Genomic DNA, 24712 nt, shown 5'->3' on the forward strand with positions numbered 1-24712 from the left:
TTTGGAAAAACCTTCATTACGCTACAGATACTGAAGTCTTTTGAAAGTTGTCGTCTAATTTTGAGGCAGAATTTTTTTTTCTGTGTACATCATACATTTAAAGGCAAATTAGCATGAAGACATAGCCTGTAAAAAAAAAAATAGCCTGCTAAAACTATCCTTTAAATTGTGTGGTAAGGACTTTGAAGGAGTTTCACTCTTCCACTTCTCATTAGAACTGACTGTGATTCTGTGGCAAATCAGTGGGGTTTGCCGTGAAAGGCAAGAAAAATGTATTCAGATCAAACTGAATTATGAAGTAGCCCTGGAAAATTGGGGTCAGTGATGGATCCCTTTGATTTATTTTTTTTTCTATCTAGCAGCTGTGTGTCCATATAACTAAGGTCTGATTTGAAATCCAAATTTAGTGAAAGTAGTGCAGCACAAAACATCATGGCCATTTGAGGAAAAAAAAACAACCTCTTGCCAGTGAATCAGGCTGTTGTGTAAATTAAAGGATTACGTCTTCTGCTATTTGCTGTGTTGAAGTCAAAAGGAGAAGCTGTGTAGGTGTATTGCTAATCAAAACTGTTTCATATGAATATGATATTACAGTCTACAGCATCAGAAAACAAATCTGCTACACAGGTTTCTCATTTTCTTTGGAAATATACTTATCTGAAATGGCTCTGTCAATTACCCGTTTACATTGAAAATACAACTATGTAAAATGAAAGTGGAAAGGGTCATTTCACAGATCAATTGTACAACTCTGCACCTAATAAAGGGAATATACTTCCACAAGTATTATTTGAACCAGCGTGTAGGCCTGCTACATCTGGATTAATGGTGTTTTGACTACTCTCTGAGGCCCTATGATTCAGTAGTTGATATTAATATGATCAGCTTTGAGCGCTTTGATTTTAATCCACAATTTGAGCTACTTAAAATCAACATATCACATTTTGTTTTCAAAAATCCATTTATTTTAACCAACGATTAGATAAGAATTTGTATGATCCGTTAAAAAATGTCATGTTTATTTTGTAGATAAATTTAAAAACATTACACCAGCACCAGGTGGGTAGAGGTCCCTACACTAATGTAGGATCAAACGGTTATTTGTTAAAAAGGAAAATAACTGTAATCATTTATCTGCCATTTGCAAAGTCACTCTGATAATTATGGATTAGGAGAACTGTAATTGAGCTAAAACCAGTAGTGGTCCAGTATATTGTTTAAGGAGGGACAGTCAACACAGTTTTTTTTTCCCTCCTAGCACTCTGTAAAAGAGACGTCATGTGGTGCCACGCAGGAGGAGGTCTGTAACAATCAGGGCTTGTGACCTCACCTCAAAGAAAAACAAGCAGTGAGCACATCCATAACAACTCTTTTGGCATCTTAGTGTGTAAAACAACAGCATTACCCAACCACCAGTCATCTGCCTCTTTTTCAAATAATCACATAGTTGTGGATGAATGCATAACAGCTTTAGCAGCCACCCTGTGTGCCCATATCTCACAGTGAACCCCTTTTTAAAAACAGGAGCAAGAAAAAAGAGGCCATAATGGTTTCCACTTCTGCATCCAATTAACTGGGAGGCATTGTGTCACTATTCATTTGTAATCATTATGTATATTTGCACGAGTCATGGCAGAGAAATACAACAGGTGAGGCACTCCCTCATTGCTGCGGATGATAAAGTTGCCGCTCGACATCTTTGATTACAAACCATTAAATGGCAATGGAGGCAGTTCGCAGTCTATAGCATCCATCATTACAAAAGAGCATGGATTCCTGATACAGGCATGGGAGGCTCTAAATCAAGATTCTAATATATCACATGTAGTGAGAATTAACAAACAGTTGTCAGCGTATATAATTTGTATGTATTTAAGTACAAATAAGCAGTAGGTTTCAGTTAAACAGCTAATTATTTCAAGATCTTGTCTATCTGTTGATGCTGCCTGAACATTTATGTTACTGTCAGGCTGCTGCAGAGTTCTGTTCTTTGTAGAAAGCCATGGTAGAGCACTTTAATAAGCAATGTTATTTGAAATCAGGACAAAGCCTCAAGACATAAAGATGAGGCAAGAATGGGAAGATTAGTAGAAAAAGCTGCTGTTTTTTTTTTTTTCTTCTTCCTCGGTGAAAATGTTCTAGGACTTTTGACTCTTTTACTACAATGGACAGATGATGAGATATAGTTGTTCATCTTTCATATTAGCTATGCACAGCAAGGTGGACATTTTGTTGCAATATTAATTTTCATCATGTCAACATGTCGCTTGGCTTCAAGAAATGACATGATGATGATCAAAAGTTTTGTCACCTTAACAAGATCTTTATTTATTGGGGTTATTCATTCATTTGTTTATTTTACAAATATTGTAAAGAGTGAGACTTGCTTTACATTAATGAGTTCATTAAAATGGATTTCGCTATGGCAACGATTGTGTTGCAGCACAAAGGAAAAGTGGTCTGTCATAATCAGCTGGCTGACAGATTAGTCTCTGCTCATTTAGATGGCTGAGAACCAAACACATTTCAATTTTCCAAACAAATTAATGATGGAGATGAAACAATGTTTCAGCAGTCATGATTAATGTAACTCGTGGAAGAGTGTTACAAAATGAACTTAATAAATGCTCGCCTATTACATCACATTATGCTACACATGTAATGCACGTGTTTAATGGCTGTTTTACCTTAAATACGAAACACTTTAAAAGCCATTGGTAACCACAGCATCCACTCAAAAAGTATTCGGTATACACTTTTATCCAAAGTACCTTATGGTACCAGAAATACATACATGAGCAAAACATATATTTATAATCAAAGTCTTTAATAGTATTAATTTTACAAACACTGAGACAGAGTCTTTTAACAGTCAGTAATGTAGCACCTCACCAATCAAAAAACAGACATCCCAGAAGAAACTCAACAGAGCGCATTAAAACAATTGTAGAGGATCTGTAACTCACTGATGCAAGAAATTGGGGTACAAATTGTCATTCTGTGTAACTCAATAGGTGGGAATTAGGGGTTGATTTACTGCAGAGGTCAAACATGTAAAAAAAAAAAAAGTTGCTCTTGAGGGGCTGTGAGGTTCTTTAAATGGAAACATCCATCAAAGATCATATGCTACTTTTGTTTTTCACCGGTCCCAGAGCTCCGAAGCCGTTTTTCCGGGCCAGCACGCTGAATGCAGTTGCCACCTAATGCTTTTACAACCACTAAATGGATCACTTCATGTTCATGGATTTTGCTAATTCAAGTGAAAACATTTAACGTTTGCTGCCCAATTTGAACAGAATCGTGTCCAGATGTTAGAGCCCAGAGACCACCAAGATACGTGCTACCGTGTGTGCATCTTTGTTCGCCTTAGACAATAGCAATTGTGATGGCAAAACCATGCAATACTGCCAAAGCATGTGTGTGTTATCCCAGATACTATGCCGTCATTAAATATTTATTCAAATCTCTGCTTAGAAGAGCCAGCTGTTGTGCTGCCCTATTTAACCGCACTTCTGGCTGCTTCTGAATCCTTGAAGCAAGAACTTCTCTGCCCTAGGGGTCTTGGAAACTTCCCCTGCTCACTGGCATGAGATAATTGAGTAACCTGTATGTGTCAAATATTTTTTGATTAATCACACAGGGGCAGCAGGTATGTATGGCAGGGTGCTTAGCAGAACCATTTCCTGATTGGAATGTCATAGGTTTGATCCAAAATATAGCCATCTCTTGTGAAACGCCCTTGAGCAAAACACTGAATCATGACTGGCTCCGCGTACTCCGCTACAGAGAGACTGTGCTCCGACTCGTCTTGTGAAATGCCTACATTTGTGTCTTGGAGGGAAGAAAGAAGTTTTAATTACCCTGTTTTGGTATTGTGATTGAGGCGCATTGAAATGCTTTGGAAAAACAATCATAGCTTTTCTATTCTTGAAGTGCTATATATGGCACCATAGTAAGATAAAAAATAATCTATTTTAATCTTTTCTAATTTATCTTGTGTTTATAATTTTATCATGTACAGCACTTTGGTACCTTCTGGTTGTTTTTTAAAGTGCTTTATAAATAAAGCTGGATTGGATTGGATTGGATAATCGATTTATTCCTTCAGGACATTCTCTATGAATGTGCATTGGGTTTACAGTATATTTGCTTAAAATGTAATACAATATATAATTTCCGCCACTGACTTACAAATATATGTAAGCAGTAGTTTGTGTGTGTGTGTGTGTGTGTGTGTGTGTGTGTGTGAGTGTGTGTGTGTGCGTGTGTGTGTGTGTGTGTGTGTGTGTGTGTGTGTGAGAAGTGTCAAAGTGACAGCTGAAAGCGAGAATAGTTTTTAAAATGGGCGACTAAAGCAGTGATTATTTCAAGGGCATATGCTACTTTCGATGTATGAATAGTCAATGTGTTCTATTCATTCGAAGTAGTGTGCATAGATGTGTCATGAATGTGGAAATGACATTATGCAGTATGTTTCCTGGTCTCCTTTTCATGCACCTCTTGTTGAGGTCAAAGGTCCAACAAAGGGATCATTGTCAAATGCCTCTCCTGGCTGACACAGTAATAAGACATTTGACAGTACTGTGTTCCAAATGATGTGTTGTGTGATTACTTTGTCTTTGTGCTCACATTTGAATACCATCCAATTTCTTGTATTAAGATTAATGAGTGTGTAGTTTCCCATGACCCTTACAGACTCTCTCTCTCTCTCTCTCTCTCTCTCTCTCTCTCTCTCTCTCTCTCAAAATTATGAGAATCTGCCTAAATCTAAATTTAATTTTTTAATGTATTTTTTCTTCCTTTCAGCACCTCTGCTCTCTTATTGGAAACATCTCCACTTAGACGTCAGCATCGGCGTGATCTTAGAAAGGTCAAATAACCATCTCACATCCTTTGACATTAACAGGGACTGAAAATCTACAGTTTGGTTAGAATATATGAGGAGTAACTGAGCACAACCTGAAACATAATATGTGTGTGTGTGTGTGTGTGTGTGTGTGTGTGTGTGTGTGTGTGTGCGTGCGTGTGTGCGTGCGTGTGTGCGCACGCACGCGTGTATGCAAGGCTTTACAGTATATACAACGTTTATATCCTGGCTTTTGACTTTTGTCAAAGGCATTTTAAGACATTTTTCTCTTTCAAATCGAGGGACAAATGCCTTAAAATGCCTTAGTCTCCAAATTGACTGATTGCCAAAAATTAAGATACAAGATATTTTAAAGATACATTATTTAGTGACCTTAGCTCACGGCTCTTGATGGATATAATGAGAAGACTTTTACAACATCAGCGTTTTAAGTATGTCCTTATCGGAGACAAATTAAGTGATATTTTGCCCATTAACACTGAAATGAGCCTGATGGATTGATGAGCACGTTGCCATGTACTGCATGTAGTGTCTGCCTCCAATCTGCCATCTGGCGGGAAAATGAAATGAGAGCTAAAAGGCATGTGACCATTTATTTTGTGTGGAAGAAAAAAAGGAAAGACACCTTCACAAAGGACTCTTCTGAGCTGCCTGTGGCCTGTGGAGAGAAAGGGGTTAGATAGAAAGACAACGACAACGGAAACTGGGGGGGGGGGGTATTTTTAGTCCACAGAACAACTGTGAACTAGATGGAAACCATACATTTCAATCATAAATGAGGCGTAGGATTAATCTCTGGGGAACAATGTGCTTTTTTTGATTTGCTGCATTTTATGAAAGAGGTACAAAGTCTAAATATGGATATATATATGATTTGTCTCAGTGTCAACACTGCCCCTGTCAAGACACTGGGTTTTTTTTTTATGGTGAGGAATCAATGAAAGGGGAGTGGAGAGGCAATCTCTTCTCAGGTACCCTTGTCTCCCTTCATGTCTTTTTTTCCACATTGTCAGAGGCTACAGTAGCGACGACCCCCTGGAGCTACATCCAGGGGGTCAGATACTAGGAGCTGGGAGGGAGGTCTGCTAATCTTAGCCATGCAGGCTTCGATTACACACACATAGAGAGAGAGAGAGGGTCTGTTTTCAAAGCATAAAGAGACAAAGAAGGCATGAGCTAGAGGACATCAGCTGCCAGATTTTATTTCTTTTTACTCCATCGCTGGTTGTGAAGCAGAAATGTCAGTCACTCAGGCCTACAAGTGGATGAGATTTACAAATTCCCAGGTTAAAGTGAATTCGCTGATGTGATGTCATGGTATATCATTGATTTCAGGAAACTTCAAGTGACTGCTAAAAGCAATACCCAATAATTATTGGCACAGAAAAAATAGACACATTGACTATACTGTAGATGTGTTGAGAAAATTTTAATTTCTACTTATCCTGCTGTATTATACAACGATACACACTGCATCTTACTTTGCCATTGCTACTCAATTGTAAATATTTCAGTTGTAACGCAACGATTTCTGACTAAATCTGTCAAAAAAAATATGTTTGCTTTGCATTCCAAATCTTAAGGCCATGATTCAACTCACTCTAATGAAATATTTATCAGGCAATCATGCATACTCTGCAAATTATGGACGCTGTTGTGGTTCAAGGCTGTGAGTAAACAAATGTAAACAGTTTCAGTGAGAATGCACATCTTTTAATATTTTAGAAATGTGACTCAAGGGAAATTCAGAGGGAACTTACAATAGATATAGTGATCTCTGCTTCATTTTATGTGAAATTAATATTAACAGCTGTTGCAAGAAACAGACCAATATTATTAGTTTAGATGCACTCCAGAAAATAAGACGAAGAAAACGTTGTGCTTTTTAAAGTGTAACATAAGCTGATGTCATTATCCTAAGTGCAACAAAGCTGAAATTCCTTGATCAAGAGTTTCACAAACAAGCCGTTATATGAAGTGTAATGATAACACCATGACAAATTGCCTAACAATAGATGTAAGGACACACTCATGTATTACAAGAATAATGATCAAGAGCTGCTTAAAACGTGATAAGGAAATGAGGAAGGTGTTTTTCTTTTTTTTCTTTAGTCTGACAAAAAAAGAAAGGAGGATTTTCAGAGTGATCAGTAGCAGAGGTGGAAATCAGAGACAGCAGTGCGAATCAGGAGGAAATAGGAGGCTGAGAACATGAAGTGTCCCCCTGTGTCCCTTTTTTTTCTCAAAAAGGAGAGATGAGTTTCAGCTTCCAACTGAAGACATTTTCCTTTCATGTGTATCAGCTGATTTGGGCAAAGCTGATTAAGCCGAAACTGAACTGCCATTATCTCTGTGCCAAATTATTGGCAACCTGATGTGCTGCAATATTTTCCTCACCCATTCATTTTCAGTCCCTCTCATTGTGTTATGGTGAATGCAGTGTTAGAATTTGCATTTTAAGTCTCCTATTCACTTGTGAGTCTCAAGTTTCCCCCATTGTTCATTTACATTTCAGATTATTTGACTGCACAGGCTAACTTCATACTGGATGATTTCACAGTTTTAGACCAAATCGATCATTATGTGTGAATCAGTCTTTACACAGACTCTCTGTCATCCAGACAGGTAAAACAAAATGAAACCCCGAAGTATCACTTCTTTTCTACCTAAAGGAAATTGATATCCTTGGAGTCCTGTAATGCACAGTGTAATGCACAGTGCTACATCTCTCATAATGTACAGTGGGCATAAAGACACATATTATTCACTGTCTAATCACCTGTCAGTGATTCACTGTTGCCTTTCATATTCTTTCTTTTCTTTTCCTGGGGTCAAGTATGGGCTTTTATGCTCTTGAACCCATACCATCTAATTTTAACTACGGCTCTCCAATTTTATAGAGGACTATCTGCAGAGAGTAGTGGGTTGTTTCCTGTTGTGATCCAGTTACTCAAGTGTTAGTGCATTATGATTCACCAAAGCACATGGATGAACGCCCATTTGCTGGGTGTGAGCCCTAGTTGATGTAAGTGATGGATGGCTAATAGCTGCATGATAATGAGGTGGAGAGGCGATATGGACATGGCATTCTTGTGAGTGAATCTCAACCATTAAGAGATGCCTCTCTTCCCAAGCAGAAGTGCTCTGCTTAATTGGTTCATTTCATCAAAAAGCTTTAATTGGGTGACACACTGAAAGATGGATGGATCAGTTGTCCTGGAAAAAAATAAAGGTGGTATCTGATGTAGGTGGTTTAGTGTGGTTTGTGTGTGTCTCAGTGTGCGAGTTAAACACAGTGGAGGCTTGAGAGAGATTACATTAATAGGGCCCATTAGGTCAACAAAACTTTTTTTTTTTTGCAGCACTATGGCTTTAATACACAAGAAAGTGTGTGCCTTTGTTAAGGTACTAGACACTTTAAATACAAGAACATGCTCGGCAGAGATGCTGGATGTCGGTGCTGAGAATTCAGTGAGAAAGAGATACAGAGCAGGAGCCCACACATATTGCTGTGATGGGTGGATGAGGAGCAAAGCAGCTAAAGGAAATTCTCTTGTACATTATTACAGTATAACCCCAAAGTGTACAAATTTATTCTAACGATCAAAGTATCACTCGTGTTTGTCCTTGAAGCAGTGCTGTATTTAGACTAACTTCAATGTTTCATTGGCAACTACTGGAAAGCACATATGATTGACGTCACTCAGTGTTGCCATTTAAATCAGTGGAAATACAGGTGCTCCTATCTGACAGGAAAATCACACAATGGGGCTTGTGTGTGTGTGTGTGTGTGTGTGTGTTTATTTGTTTCAACTTATATTGGTTCAGAATAATTGAAATCGCAAATCACTGTGACAATAGGTATTCAGAACTGCTTCTCTAGTCAATTGTTTAGGAGATAAAGAAGGAATAATTATGTTTTTCCATTTTTGTAAGTGAGGCCATTATCACGGCAGATGTTGAAAAGTGTTAAACCTTCTATTCACGTTCCACCTATTACTTTAATGATAATATTTCTTTCCCAGTGACACTGGTTGATCTATTTTTATCTTTTCACACTAAAACTTGCAGTTAAATGCAGAATTTAAATGACCAACCTCAGTAGCTGGTCTAAATAGACTTTCCACAATTTCACGAATGACAAAGCTGAACAAAATCTTTGTGTTTACTGGAGTGCATAGAACAATAATTTTGTTTGGTTGGCGGAAAGTTTTTTTTTTAAATTTATTACCACTGGTTACTCACAACAAAACATGTATAGCGGGACAATCTGTATTTTTGATGTAAAAATGTATCTTACAAAAATAACAACAGCATGCCCATCTGAATGGGCTGTTGTCTGTGACTTTCAGTTTTCAGTAATTTTATGCTTGGGGACAGCAGGTGAATAGGATTTATTAACATTTAAAAGTCATTTGCTCAGTAGCCGGACACATAATGTATAGAGATCCACCAAATGTAGTCAAAACAATGTGTGTCAGCAATAGGAAGAAAGGTTGTTTTTACTATTTAGGCCTTAAAATAAATCTACTTTCTTCCTTTTAATACAGACCCTTTGACTCCAGTGGAATCTGCTTTGCACATCTTTTTTTTTTTCTAGTTCAAATTTGCTTTTGAAGTGTAAAGAAATTATACACACTGATACTTTTTACCACTCTCAAAACCAGCATCATTGTGTGAAACTGTGCACTCATGCCTCTGCTTAAGCTCACTTAATAGACATTCCCCACAGTGTGTGTGCAAAATGTCACCTCTGTGGTTAAACCCAGCAGCGCATTGTTGTGTTTGTTTGTACCTCTCCTGTGCACGTTTTTGTTTTCTCGCCATGGAATCTGTGTGATAGACATTTTTAAATTAAAGTTATTGCAGTCTGTTCCTTGTTATTTTGTGCTTGGTAATGTTGTCCCTCGGGGCTTGTTGTACCTTTATGCCTGTATGTCAAGCCTCAAGGGACAACAGTACCAAATACAGAACAAAAGCAACCTCATAACCTTGCACACAGCTCAGAGAAGTGTGTTATGTTGGGTCTGTAGGTAACTCTGCCCGTCTGGCCGAGGCTCCTGTTACATCAAAAGCCCCTCTTCTTTGACAATGACTGCATGCTGTTTATGTTTCTATTTATTGTTTTTAATTTTGGGGGCAATGTTACAAAGCCAATGAGGGACTATAGCTTTAAGATAACTAAACACTAAACACAAATGCTTATGATACTGAAAGTAGTGACCACTGTGACTAGTATGAAAAACTCACAATACAAAAAAAAAAAAAACTCCTGCCACTTGGGGCAGCAGAACACTGGCATATCATATGGCTTTTTAGCTGGCTAAATGCACCGCCATGATGACCAGTCAGTCACTAACTTTGTCACTGATGAGACCTGTGAGTGTGAATCGAAACAGTGAAGTTGCAGAGTATAAAACAAAAATAATAAGCTCTAGCTTTAAGACACTAAAATGCCACTTGGAGCTAAGGGGAGCTCCAGAATCAGGTGACGAATAGATTTTGGTTTATCATTATGAAGGACCCGTGACAAATCATGTTTATGAGAGTGGCAGGAATGAAATTTAAAAAAAAAAAAAAAAAAAAAAAAAAAAAAAAGTCTGGGTGAACTGATTTCATCTTAAAACATGTTTGTTGTATGTTATTTGCATGAACGAAATTCATTTGATGACAGCATTAAGCCGTTTGTGACTACGGTACATTATACAGAGAGAATCAAGCAGACACCTGCTCTGCTCAGTTTAGCAGAAAAAAACACCTAGGTGCTGTGTGTCTCTCTTCCTCTCTGTTCCTCACATCCCTTCCTCTTTCTCCCTGTGTGTTTGCATGTGTCTGGCTGTGAGTGAGTGTATAGGAAACTGTGTGTCTGTGTGTGTGTGTGTGTGTGTGTGTGTGTGCGCGCCTGCATTTCTCGGTTCTCTAGCTATCCCAGTGGTGCCTTGCACCGGTTTTGCCTACAAGCTAGCGACCTATTTTTCTCTGCGTTGAACGAAGTAGACATTTGAACAAAGTGGGAGGCAGAGAGACGGGGAAAGGGGGGTGCAGATCAGTTCCTCTGCTTTTATTCAGGGCTATGGATTAATTACCCTGTACCTAAACCTGATCCTGTGCTGTGAGTGAGACACTTTGGCATCACGCTGATCAATAATGCATTTTTCTGTCTCTCCATTTAATTTGCACGCAGGCCCCACACACTGGCATTGCTATCTCCCTAGAAAAGTGCAGGAGACACCTGATACTCAAAGTGCAACACTCCACCCCCACCCTCATGCCACGCTCTATGACACCCCCTCCCTTCTCTGTTGTTCACTGACAAATTGATTCTCTCTTAATGTCCTGTATGGAAAAAAAATATCTCCTCAATCCTCAGGAGCAGCGTAATAAGATACATGACATGTTGGATTAGCCCATCGGTTTGTACAAATTTGTACCTGTTTTGTTTTAAATTGTGACACTCTCCATTTCTAGGGATGATTATTTAGCAATTTAGGGAAGGCTTAGGTTTAAGAAGCAAGACAGTTTATAGTAGTAGCTACAACTCCCGAGTGGTAGCAGTGTTAGTACGGTGCTACTTCGAAACTGTCGAACAAGAGTAGCTCTTAATGGCAAGGTCAAGCTTACGGGGGAGAGAGGTAGGTCATTCGATCTTGTGTGATTTATCTGCTGTGTTTCTGTGTGCGTTTGGTTCTGCATTGAAAGGAGAGCCGTATGTCGGGACCTTAGACTCTTGCTTTGTAAAGCCTGTGGTTTTTCCTGAGTATCTAATTGAGTAGCCACTCTCTAAGGTGGACCAGGAGTCTCCAGACTTAGTGACCTGCATGATCAGATAGGCACTTTCCGTATGTCTTAGGGCTTTAGTTTTGGGAATCTATGGATAAGAACAGGTAGTAACCAGTTGATAATTTGCACTGTTTCATTGTTTTAATGGCTGATCGGTGTATGATCCATTAACAAGACATGAACTCTATGGGAATCCATATGTCCACAATAGTGGAACATTTTGAAGCAGCAAACCACATATGCTCTGTTGTTACAGTTTCACTAGTCTAGTCTTGTCATGTACACAGACCATAGTATGCTATGCATTGTTCCTTTGCACAGTATGTGGCCCTGTTGTCCTTGTACCATGTTTGTTCAGCGCTTGTTCAGTAAGTTGTAAATATGGCTGCCCTGCTGCCACCAAGACACGCTTCTGAACTGCACATTTATTGCGCTTGTTAAGTGATTCTGATTTGTCAGTGCTCACATGTACCTTTGTAGAGATCCAGACTGACATCATTAGTGCTCTTACTGCTTAGTGCTTAGGAGAATGCTGAGCCAATTAACCAGCTGCCTGACTTCTGGCAGCGTGGTGAACAAATAAACTCCTCTTTCCACTACCTTGCCTCTGTCTACTTCAGCATCTCATCTCAGTTAAGTGCAATGGAATATGATTTTAATCTTTTATTATGTTTCACTCTTGTATTCTGAGACAGAAGCTTAGAATTAATTGCTTATTAAATCAACATTAACCTTACGACACCATTTGCTGCCAAATAATACCACTGTGGCATAGGAGGGAAATTACAATGGAGCAATTTTTTTTTCTCCCCCTGCATCTCCATTTTGTCGTTACTGAGAGAAGAGAGGAGATGGGTGTACAGCCCACATTTGAAGTATGTCGGTGTGTTTGCTTCTCATACCTCTAGAACTCGGGTATAAGAAGTAAACCAACTGTTATTAACGAACAACTGATCTTTACAGTAGATATACTGTATCTTCATCTTTCTGCTCTTTTTTTAATTAGCATTTCCAAACACCAGTGTTTTCATAGTCGCACGATGCATGAACCTGTTTTTTTTTTTTAAATAGACCCTTCTGTTTTGTGAATGTGTGTGTGATGGGGAAATCAACTGATCATCAGTTGATGTGGGGGGCCAAATGACTTTCTTCTTACTTGATAACCCTGAACTGTAGTTATCTAAATTTGCTTTAAGGTTTCTGGACACAGAAATGCACACATGGATTCTGCATTTTTTTGGGAAGGCAGCAGTTCGATTTCACTACTTTGTCATTTTGTTTTTGCTTTATAATCTTGTGGCTCTTAACCTTAACTTAAAAAAAGTACTTAATAAAGTACTTGCAGTGCACTGTTAACAAGTGCTGGTACTGATTCTCCACTAGTGTGTTGACAGCAGAAAAAAACATTTAAGTGTCTTATTTAATGCAGGCTAATGAAAACACAGAGGTAGTGTTTGCCTTGGATTGGAATCTACAGCCAAGAGGTGGCTGTGTGCTGCAGACAGGAGTGTTTTCTGCTTACACTGCCTCTCTGTATTTGTCTCCATTACAGACAGAACTAGCCATAAAATCCAGACAGTTGTATAGTTTATAAAACATACCACACTCCTGGTAAATCATATTTATTTGTGAGGTGGTTTGTTGTGTTCTTGGGGACAAAGCTGGCATATCCTTGCTGTTTTGTAAAAAAGAAGAAAAAAAAAAAAAGACATTTTCAGCCAGATGTGGCTGGAAATGGGTGACATAAACCCAGCAACCAGGGTAGCTCTGGGAGACAGTAATGTACTCTTGTAACTCAATCCCTAAGCAGACCACTGAATGGAGAAATGTAGCTTCTCTGGCTCACACCATTCTCTCATTCCCCTGTTGTGACCTTTTTCAGTACTCTTCTGCTGAGGGACTGCACTGATCCCGGAGCAGTCATTTGAGCAAGAGGAGAACAGTAAAGGGATAGCAGCATAATGTTTTGCTGTCATTTACGGTCATGGCATAGCAGTAGAAGAGGTTGTAGACAGTCTCTTTCAATAGACTATACCACACCAAAGTAAGCAAACTGATACAGTAAAGCCATTGTAATCTGAGTTCAATGATAGTTTATTACTGTTTTTTTTTTCCTCAAGCAAGATAAGATAAATGAACTGATCAAATGAATGAAAGCTTAAGCAGACCAAATCAGCTTTCTTTAAGGCCACTGCTTGTTTATGGAAGTGGTTTGTCTTTCCAGCTGGAAAGCATGTTATCACTTGAGCTATGGTTGCAATGTTTCTTCTTTGAACGGGAACCAATTTAAACCTCTTGCCTTGAATAATTTACCTGTTCACACAGATTTAGACAAATTTGAGCAACGCCTCAAGCACCGTAGCAAATCATTTGAAAGATCAACACACGATGTAACATAGTAGCTTGTAAATATTGTAGCCCTACAAAGTCACTTAGGAAATAAATAAAAACAAAAAATACCTGCAGCTTTGGTTGATGTGGTGCATGCATACAGAGTGAAGGACTGCAGTTCTTAGCCCACTGAATTGGAAAGGCACCACTCAAAAAGCAGCAAGCGGTACAATATCTTCCCTTCCCTCAGGGATAATTGCTTCAGACATATTCTTTGACCTATCCCATGCCTTAACAAGCATAACAGTCAGGAGATTGATCTCTTCAAAGTTCATAAATGGACGGTTTGATTATTTTTCACACATTGATGCTGAAATAATCTCCACGTAGACACGTACCACATAAACATACTGATTTCTAAAATCACCATCGGTACAACCTGCCACCATGAACTTGTCAACCAAGAGCTGTGTGTGTGTGTGTGTGTGTGTGTGTGTGTGTGTGTGTGTGTGTGTGTGTGTGTGTGTGTGAGAGACAAGTATACACACATCCTAGAAAAATCAATGGAATGCCAGCAGCAAATACAGATTAAAGACTGATAAGTAATATCAGGCACATTTATTTTTCTTCCTTTATGTTTTGCATTGTCTTTCATTAATTTTTTTTTACATCTGTCTTTAGAATGATTTTCCTCGTCCTACAATTTTTTGCAAAGAACACTTTCTGTTTTTCTGTGGTCAGACATTTCACCCATGTAGGCGAGATGCTTTGATGGAGAGATGAGTGACAGAGAGTGCAAGGTGTTTTTCGAGATTGGATGTGGCATGACATTGCCTGGCACTGATAAGAACTGTTGTGAACCACAGTTGTGTCATTTGTTAAAATAAGCCGTTGGCAGAAAAACAAACATCAGTGTAACATCTGTCATTGCCATGCTTGTCTTATGACTGCCACATTGCAATTGAAGTTCTGTTAAACCTGCAAGCTTGAGCATTTGAAATATGACAAGCATGAGCATGTTTACCATTTGACTTTTGTCCTAAGTATTTATCTTAATTAGTTGCATTAATCAGTTTTTTGAAGAATGACATTCAAAAATTGTTGCATACATAAAATATGCAAATTAATTTAATATGTTTTTCTAATCATTTGGATCTGTACCTGTAGAAACAGTAAGTGCCTCTGTTGTGGGTGGAAATGTGCTAAAATAACATGAGGGAAAAAAAATCTATATTTGCTGTGGTGTGTTCAGTGGTACACATAAACCAAATGAAGCATTTCCATTGATTGTCCCTTCTTTGGATTCCTCTGTTTGGGAATGAGGAGGGGGGTCTCCCTCTGTGAGCTGACACGGCTCATTGTTCACCATGGACTAATAAAGAGCTTTACTGGTGCCATTACACATTCTCCGTTTCTAGTGACAGACTGGTGACAAACCTTAAAGATGGAAGCCATTTAACATTTAAACAATAACAGATGGAGGGCCCCAGTCACTGAATTGCCTCAGCAGACATAAACCTGCATGTAATATTATTTCAAATAGCTTGGATGCCACAAGTACATATTTATATCTTGGATGTTCAGAGCATACATATTAAGACTGGAGAATATTGTGTTAGTGTGTAACATCAATCCTTTGTATGTCTGGTGCACTGAAGTTTTCTAGTAAAAGAAAAAAAAAAAAAGACCAGCAAATTGAACAGCTGAGGTAAAAATTGGGATCATAGATCTTCTTAAAGTGTGTTCTCCGTCGCGCCTTTAGAATCTACACCAAACATCAGTGCCGTAACATAGCAAATGGCAGTTTCATTGGGGAAGCGAGCTGAGGTTTTGATGTTTTGACTCAAGCGCAAGGTCAGCGGATGAGTGCAACAGCTTTCACCGCATTTCTATTGATGATTCTATTCATTCTACTGAATCACCAAAACAGGAAGTTTATGGAATCAAGCAGCCAGGTGGTAAGACTTCAGGTCCTTAGGCAAAATGCCGCAGGTTCAATCTCATGTCAGTGTCCTTCAGGAAGAAACTGAGCTCTACTTGCATGGCCACTGGCGGATTCTCATTATAATAGCATAAGTATATAATAGTCTTTAATGAGAATTCTTAGCTGACTTTGAAAATGATCAGAAACCAATCCTGTAGATAAAAGCTTGACCTTTCTGTTTCTTTCCTCTGTAGATAATAAGCCAATTGCTTCCTCTTAATCATAAACTCATAGGCATGAGGACAAGGAGCACCCGTTGCCATAGGATCAAGGTTTTCATGCTTGCTTCTTCTCTGTCACTCTGTCAATGTATCCTCATTGTCACATGTGATAGAAAATGGTTGTATGTCACAGAACAAAGATGTGTTATTATATGTAACTTCAGTAAAACAAAATAAAACATGGTAAATGTGACCAAATGTTAAGCAACATAGTGTGTAACTTATACACTTTGTGCATTTTTAGATCATTCAGCCTTAAGTATTCGTTTGCTGTTTGCAAGGTTGTCACTTTCATCTTCTGCAATTGTTTTCAAATTGTAGCTAGCTGCTGTGTTGTCAGGGGTTTCAAGATGCTGCCATTAGTGACAAAGTCACTTAAAACTGATGAACACAGAAGAAAGCACTGATTATTTCAGTAAATAATGAAGTGTATGGGTTCCTTTGGTATTTGCTAAGAAATTGCTGGTTGAGATGCCTTTGTGAATAGAAACATTAATTAGATCTGTGAAGGAAACAACAAGATACAGAGAAAGAAAGAGAGACGGACCAGCAGGCAGATACACAGAGAGAAAGACAGAGAGCTTTTTGCCACTACATACAATTTCAGAACACTTAAGTGATTCTCAATGCCAGCATGCCTCAGCCTGCCACTGGCATGACAGATGCTCCAAAATTGAATATAGATTTCAGTGAGCAAGGCAGGCGTGCCTGATGAATTTCAATTTGCTGCTGTCCATATTTCATAGTCACCACTATGGATAGCTCAAGGGGAGGCAGTGCGAGCACTATGGCTGCACCTGCCAAACTGTCAGTTGGCTAGTGTCAAATGATGATCGGTACTTCATAGAAGCCCATATTTATCCCGCACTAATTCATGCCCTACATCATTTTATCACCAAAATGTACATCTGTGAGTCGGGGGAAAGGAGTAGCCATTGAAAAGACATGCTTCATTTCAGTACTGCAGTAATCTTAAGAGAAAAAGAAGCTCACATGATGACAATTGCTCAGCAGTAGAGGATTGTTGAAATGGTGTACAGTAGCTTGAGGGTGGAACATGTGTAGAGAGCTTCCCCAAGGGGAGTTGAGGTGCCTTGGCTGCTGTGTACCTGGTAGCCTATTTATAGCTCGGTCTGAAGTAATTTAATGACACTAGATGCTATTGTTTTGCAATATTGCTGTTGTGAAGCATTTCTGCATTTCAAAATGATGACTATTTAATCACTTGTCTTGTGTTAGAGCTGTCACTGATTTGAGTCATTTTAATGAACATAGCCGTGTTTTTATACATGTAATCCAGTTTATGACTCATTGTGTGTACTTCACATTACAGTTGCCCATTCCCCAAAGTATACTGTATATATAGCTTTTTATAGGTGTTACTATACATTTTCATACATTACATCCAACCTCTGTCATTTAATCAGTACAGTCCAGTTCAATATGAAAATGAATCTGCTTAGAACCCACTTTTAAATCTATTCACCACTTAATAATGCCTCAGGGGGTGCAGAAAGCAAGCTAACTAAGATGTAACAAATGGGCAATCAGTCATATGACAAAATGTTGGAGCACAGTATACCACAAGAAATGTAGCACATTATGCAACATAATAAGTGCGGGGAAACAGAAGTATAAAGCATAAAACACAATATAACATGTTGGAAATGCAATACTGTGGAAGCTCTAGTTAATGATGACAACTTTCGACTGTTTTTCTCTTAATTTTTCATCTCACAACTCAGCTATATGGGCCATGCTTAACTTAGGAGATATGCAGCTACTGTACCAGACAAAAGCCTATCGCTCTCTATAGGGAAATGTCCACCTTACAGGCCACCAGCTTTCTGCAACAAAGGCAATACTGTGCTCAAGATAGAACAAAGCCAGTGCAGTGTCAAACTCTGGTAAGCAGTAAACCAATGTTTTGTGAAATGAAAAGGAAAATGCATACACAAAGTAAATGGTATAACACAAAGTCCTATTTGAATAATAACGGAATGGTATAATGAATTGAATATCTAACTAACATTTCGCACATTGTTTTATTAACACATTAATTGTGCCATTAAATGTAAATGTGTTTAATTACCGTCTTAATTATTTTTTATGCATCTATAATTTAATCAACAATAATTAAACACTGAACTAATCTATTATAATTAAGATCGCTTAATAGAAGAAGAAATAGAATATACAACACAAGCTTACCTATCTTACCTATATATCTTACCTATATAATACTGTATCTGGAATACTTAGACATACTTAGAGTAAAGTGAAGGCAAACAAAAAAGATTCCCTGAGCCTAAATATTTCCATTTTATTGCACTTAGAGCTACGTAACAAGGTGTCTATGATATATATTAAAGTTATATATGAGTCAATGTCGACAACAGACAGCAATTAAACTAGCACTCAAGAGAAGAAATGCATTACATGTAAATCAGCTATATTCAGTATCTACATATGGCAATACTATAGTTTTCTGAGCACTAATTTCAAGCTTTGAGGAAAATGGGCACTGAGATATTTGTTACATTTAAAGTCTAACCTATATTCTGTAGCTTTTAAAACATTACTTCTTACAACTCCTCACTTGCTAGTAAAGTTTATGATGCTGGAATTTAATCTACCTTCCTACAGTGAGAAAAATCAGACGGATGCTCAGAACGCCATCTAGGATGCAGATTAAGAAAGATGCAAAGTATGTCTGTCTCTCAAGGTATATTTTATTGAGTGAAACGGATTTCATCACATGGAAATAACCATAACAAGTAGTACAAAACATTGCTCTATTGAACCAGTGTTTCTGCTGTGTGCTGTGGTGCTGTTAGCTTCTTTTCAGTTACAACTGCCATTGTACATAAAAGACATTCTGTTTTTTTGTTGTCGTTTCTTTTACCCTTTTAAAAACAACCCTTTGGAGTGAATTGCACGATGCCACCAGGGGGTGCAGGAGATGACAGAGCTTTCTTGTTTAATTAGAGTAGACGTGCTACATGTGCTTGTGTGTGTTGCCGCATCTCATTAAGGCGAGGTATGGGCCACTGAGCCGGCTAAAAGGAACGGATAGAGAGCATGTGGTTGTGTAGTTTTCTTCACCACAAGCACAGACACTCTGCTCTTTCTCTTCCTCTCAGGAGTCATGCTGAGGCCCCTAGAGCCAAGGCCAGTCAAAATGGTTCCACTTGATGCAAAGACCCTGAAGGAGCCCGCTGTCAAAATGAACACACATTAAAAGCAAAATACAATCTATACGTGTGTTAATGTACAGTGCAAATTGTATCACATTGAACAAATGCAGTCATACAGAATATGGACAAATACACACACATGCAGCGCTCTTACTATAATGAATTTGAATGGAATGAATTGAAACAGGCACATTTCTCTGATGAAAAATTAGAATGTCAATAGCTGTGAGTTCAAGAACACTCATGAATGTATGCATAGAGGTCAGTCTGAGATGTGCTGATGACAGCTATACCCTGGGACTTATTTTCCTAGTTTTTATTATCGTACCAATATTGATCTTGTTATACATTTGCTTTATTTACGTTACTGTAAGTGCTGCTCGCTAGCATGCACTTAGAGGCCAACGAAGTGAAAAAAATAGTCCTTTCAACATAATAATACACACCGTAAAATGCACTTCTTTAAAGGCATATGATTGAACAATTATTTTCACATTTCACTTATATAAGTACATTGTATACTCTTTGCTTATATACCCCAATAAACCACAACATTAAAACCAGTTACCTTTTATAATGTTGTGGCTAATTGTTATACTTTCTTGATTATTCCTATGGCTGCCAGTCATCTGCTGTAGAAGCAGTACACTTCTGTTGCTTCAGCCTGAATGTGTCTTCCCTTTATTTTACACCCACGTTCAAAAACGTTTATAATTGGAGCAAAAGACCCTTTTTTCTCTCTCTTAAGTAGAGCTGGTTGTGTTAGTGCAAATTGCTGCTTGTGTTGACACATTGCCACACTTCTTGATGCCAGGTGGTAGCTAACTGGCCTCTAAAAATCCCAGATCCTTGAAACTATCCATCAAAGACCGATGTGAAGTCTTCTTCTCTGAATGACCGTATAAATTGTTTGTACATACCTTCTGACACAAGGCATCTCATGAAATAACCCCCCGATATGCAGCAGGTATACCTTCAATGTGTCATGGTTACAACAATAAACATGCAGTTAAGGTTATGAAATGGTCACCGTTTGGTTAGGTTTAGGTACAAAAACTTCTTGGTTAAGGTTAGGACAAAATTGCAGTTTGGGTTACAATGAGTACTTCCTTCCTTACGTTAGTGGGCCTTTGTTGTGATTAAGGTTGTGGAACGGTCGCGATCAAAAGAAACAATGATGTCTATCGGTCTCCCGTGTCAAAGTCATATGTTTGGTCAACTCATCCACCCAGACCTTCTAAATAGAACTTTGTCATTCGGCACATTTTTAAACACACTGAATAACGATGGAGAAAACACTGTAAATAACTAAATAAATTATCCTTTATGTCCATCACATAAATAAAAGTTGACACTGATTTCAAATAGTGGGTCAAGTAAAGGTGGGAGATTATGGGAAGTTGTGGAGATGTCATCCTTGGTCAACTAGGTCAAGTTCATCTACTTTTCGTTTTCTTTTTCCCTTTTGTTTTGTTTTTTTATGATTTTTTTGCATTATGATGTAATGTTTACTTGGGAGGACCCCAGGGGGAGTAGTTGCTACCTTTGTAGTGGCTAATGGGGATCCAAATACTTAAAACAAATAAATAAAAAGATGTACTAAATTTTTATGTTTGACATTTTGGTTTTAAATAAATCGTTATTGAGTTCAACACCATTAGTAATGATCATTAGGTACATTTTTTACATTCTATACTATGCGCTATTGTCAGCAAACAGAGGGGACGAGAGGGGGAAACAGAAAGACAGTAACGCCAGGCTACCTTCCATCAATAAGAAATGGCTAGATTTAGACATTGCTGATTGGTTATTGATTTTGCAAGACAACATTTAGGCTACCAAATCTTGGATGCAAAGATCTCCACACCACATTGACTATGTCAAGGGTTCATTGATTTTATGTTAGCAAAGATACTTAGCTGCTTGTTACCTTACAGCAAGACTCAAAAGTCCATCTTTTTCCTCACGCCTTGTAGGCCTGAAAGGTGGATACAGAAAGTTGGTAGTTTCCTACTTCAGAGAACAGCAGTTCTGTCTAGTAAAACACCACTGGACAATAACGCTATGAAATCATCAATAGAACCCTCTTAGACTAGTCCTGCAACATCCTCCACTTCCGAACTGTTCATGTCTAAACCTTGAGTTTTTGACTCTTTTGTCACAATATTGTCTCACTCGAGAGCATTCACACTTCACAACTTTGAGCTTGAAGAACATCTTAAGTCATTTCAATTGAAAGGGTCGAAGTCCAAGTAAAGTCATACTTAACTGATGTTAAAGTCAAAGTTGATCAAATCTTAATGCTTCTTTCATGTGTAAGATAAAGTGTGAAGTCACTAGAATTGAACTGTATATGCAGGTACTGATTTCCAAGACTAGTCCCTATTGTCACATTGAAGTTGTGCTATGTTAAATCACCTGATAAAATGTAGGTTGACCTAATCTGGTATGTGTATCATTGTTTACCATGGGAACTGATCTCTCATGCTAGTTATTGGAGCTTGGTAAAACAAAGGTATATCACATTATCTTAACGGCACCCACTGTTACTTATAGTATAGTAGTAGTAGTAGTAGTATATTAATGTTTGACATTTTATGAGTACCCAAGCCCTTGAATGCAAATCTGCCACAAAGTAAAAAAAAAAAAGGTTATGTAACAAAAGGCTAATGGATTTAAATCTTCACATATGAACAGCACTTCAGTGGTAACATGTGAAACCTTCTCTATGTGGAAGAGTGGGGTTGATGGATGTAATTTACTGACTCACATTAACTTCCTAGAGGGAAACACTCTCACCTCTCTCATCCTGGGCTTTTTTTCTACCTTCACTGGAGCAGACCAACTTCTTAATTGCCATAATAATGTGATTAATTGCTTTCTTGTCATTGGCCCCACTGAGTTTTACACTGTAAAGAAATATAAATCAGGCGTGTATTTACAAGCAATCAAATGCTCAAGATCGAAAGGAACATATAAAAGATGTCCAGCTGTGCAAAGTAATTGGTTCTGCTTTATTAGCTGTGTATCATTAGTTGAAAGGAAAGACATTTGGATCAGGCGGATGAGTTATTGTGGCATGTAGTTTATTTTTTCTTATTTTTTCAGATTTTTTGTATTTACTTCTGCTGTGATGGTGTTAAAACATAGAATGCATATGGCAGCCTTTCTGGTGAAATTAAGAGACATAAAAGTCTTGTGTTTCCCTCTCTAGTGAAAGAATATCAGGAAAGATTTAGATGCAGATCCCCCAAATAGGTTGTAGTCTCTGTTGTACCAAACTGGTTGGAAAATTATAGACGACATACAGTACATTGGCAATCACAGGATCTTTCACAAACATTGGGTTTCAGACCTTACTAAGAGTGACTCGCTGTGTAACAATCAGATTTTTTAATGTCATCATCAAGGTACACAGGCATCACATCTCATTTCGAATGGAAATATGTGTAAATTAAATAATACTATTGACAAATAAAACCAACTGCTGCAGGAAAACATGATTATTTTAAATTTGATAAAATTATAAAACTAAAACAGAATTTTATATCAGTGTTCTCCTTCAAAGATGATTCTGACCCATGAGAACATCACATCTTCTCTTTATACATGCAGCCTAATTTTTACTCTTCAAGAATGAATTCTGCTGCTGCTGATGAAAACCTTTTTTTTTTTTTTTTTAACCTTTTCTCACTTTCAGGTGATCAGTGAAATGATAAAAAAAAAAAACATCCCATTTCCTAATCTGTCCAAGCACCAGTTATCTGGGATTGGGCTGTGGTAGTTAAGTACAAATGCTGATGAAGCTCTGATGTCTATAACAGCATCCAGGTGCTCTTGCATATTAGGACACTTTATGGTCACATAATTAAGGGGAGACACTATTGTCTTGATTGGTGTGCAGCTTGATTCCAGGTGGCAAATGGCGTGCTAATGCATCCCAATGAATTAAGGCCAAGCCTTGGACAGACGGGGGAATGTTGACAATGGTATCCAGAGTATGACAGATTGTCCATGAACGATTATTAAATCACATTATATGCGATGATATGCTGTAGTTACAATCTGAATCAAGGTTACTTTATTTGCAAATCACAATAAATACACAGGCATTCGCCATGGTGGCACCGGAGACATACCATCTATACATACTGAAACTGTACATCCCTGTTTATGTGTTACGAACAAGGGGACCTCACACAGTGCAAAGGGGCAGTGAATATATCCATAAGGATATAATGTAACAAGAATAAGAGTGTTATGTATTTGACCATGCTAACATGCTCACAAAAACATTGCTAGTTTAGCAGGTATAATGTTAACCTGCATCGTAGTTTCAATTGTCAGCATGCTCACATTTGCTAATTAACTCAACTCAAACGTACAGCTGAAGCTGGTGGGAATGTCATTGATTTTAGAGGTATAAAGTACAGTACAAGTACATCAGTTCTTTTCCAAGTCACATCAGTATTGGTACTAAATACTCCAGCAGAGGTGGAGATATTTCATTCAGAAACAAAAAAGTCAACCCTTTGGTGATAGTAAAGATAAGTCAGGGGTCACCAAAGTCTTTAGGAGACATTATCTAGGCACCATGAATGCATGTACCTAATTTTGTGCCAATCCATCTAATAGGTGTTGATATAATGTATTCAATACAGCAAACTTGCTGACCTGCTGGTGGTGCTAGGTGAAAGGCCACAAGGTCATCAAAGTCATTGGGCTTCATCCTTTGGGGACCACGAATGTAAAGAAATTCACAACAATCCATCCAATAGCTGGCATTGCCATCCACTATCAAGCTGCACTAGCATGCCTAAACATCCATGCCAATATAAGTACCTTTTAGTACGTATCATTTCTGTCTAATATTGTCATTAAAATTATTAGGAGGCCTATGTCAACATCAAGGAATTCATTTTTCAATCATGGATGTCAAAAATGTTTGGCTCATCTGTAATATCAAGGGCAGACAAAAAGGGGATAATAATGAATTCAGAAAAATCACCCTTTCACAGCCCATCAATATTCTGTGGCCATTGTGAGGAAGTGGGTTCAGGCTTAACAAGAGGATCCAACAGATAAATGATCAAAAAACAGGACAGCTATTGTCCTTGAACTCTTAATGGCGTACTAATAGCGCAGGGTGTCAAGAGTGATTTTAACAAGAGTGTCCTGAGTCAAACTTTTTTTTTTTTTTTTAATCTCTCTGCCTTTGGACTGGAGGAGATAACTGTCTCCTCTCTCTCTCTCTCTCTCTTTATCTTTCTTTCTCTCATCATCGCATTACCAACTCAGGCACGCTTTTTGCATAATCACCATCCTCTGTGTT

The 24712-nt window shown here is 38.1% G+C and overlaps 1 protein-coding gene across 1 annotated transcript in view; it reads left to right on the forward strand.

The window, feature by feature from the left end:
- LOC111232470 (leucine-rich repeat and immunoglobulin-like domain-containing nogo receptor-interacting protein 2) overlaps positions 1-24712 on the forward strand; it is a 133591-nt gene that overhangs the window by 23570 nt on the left and 85309 nt on the right. The window lies entirely within an intron of this gene.

This window comes from Seriola dumerili, unplaced genomic scaffold (assembly GCF_002260705.1).
Source record: "Seriola dumerili isolate Sdu_G_001 unplaced genomic scaffold, Sdu_1.0 BDQW01000331.1, whole genome shotgun sequence".
In the NCBI taxonomy this organism is placed as follows: Eukaryota; Metazoa; Chordata; class Actinopteri; order Carangiformes; family Carangidae; genus Seriola; species Seriola dumerili.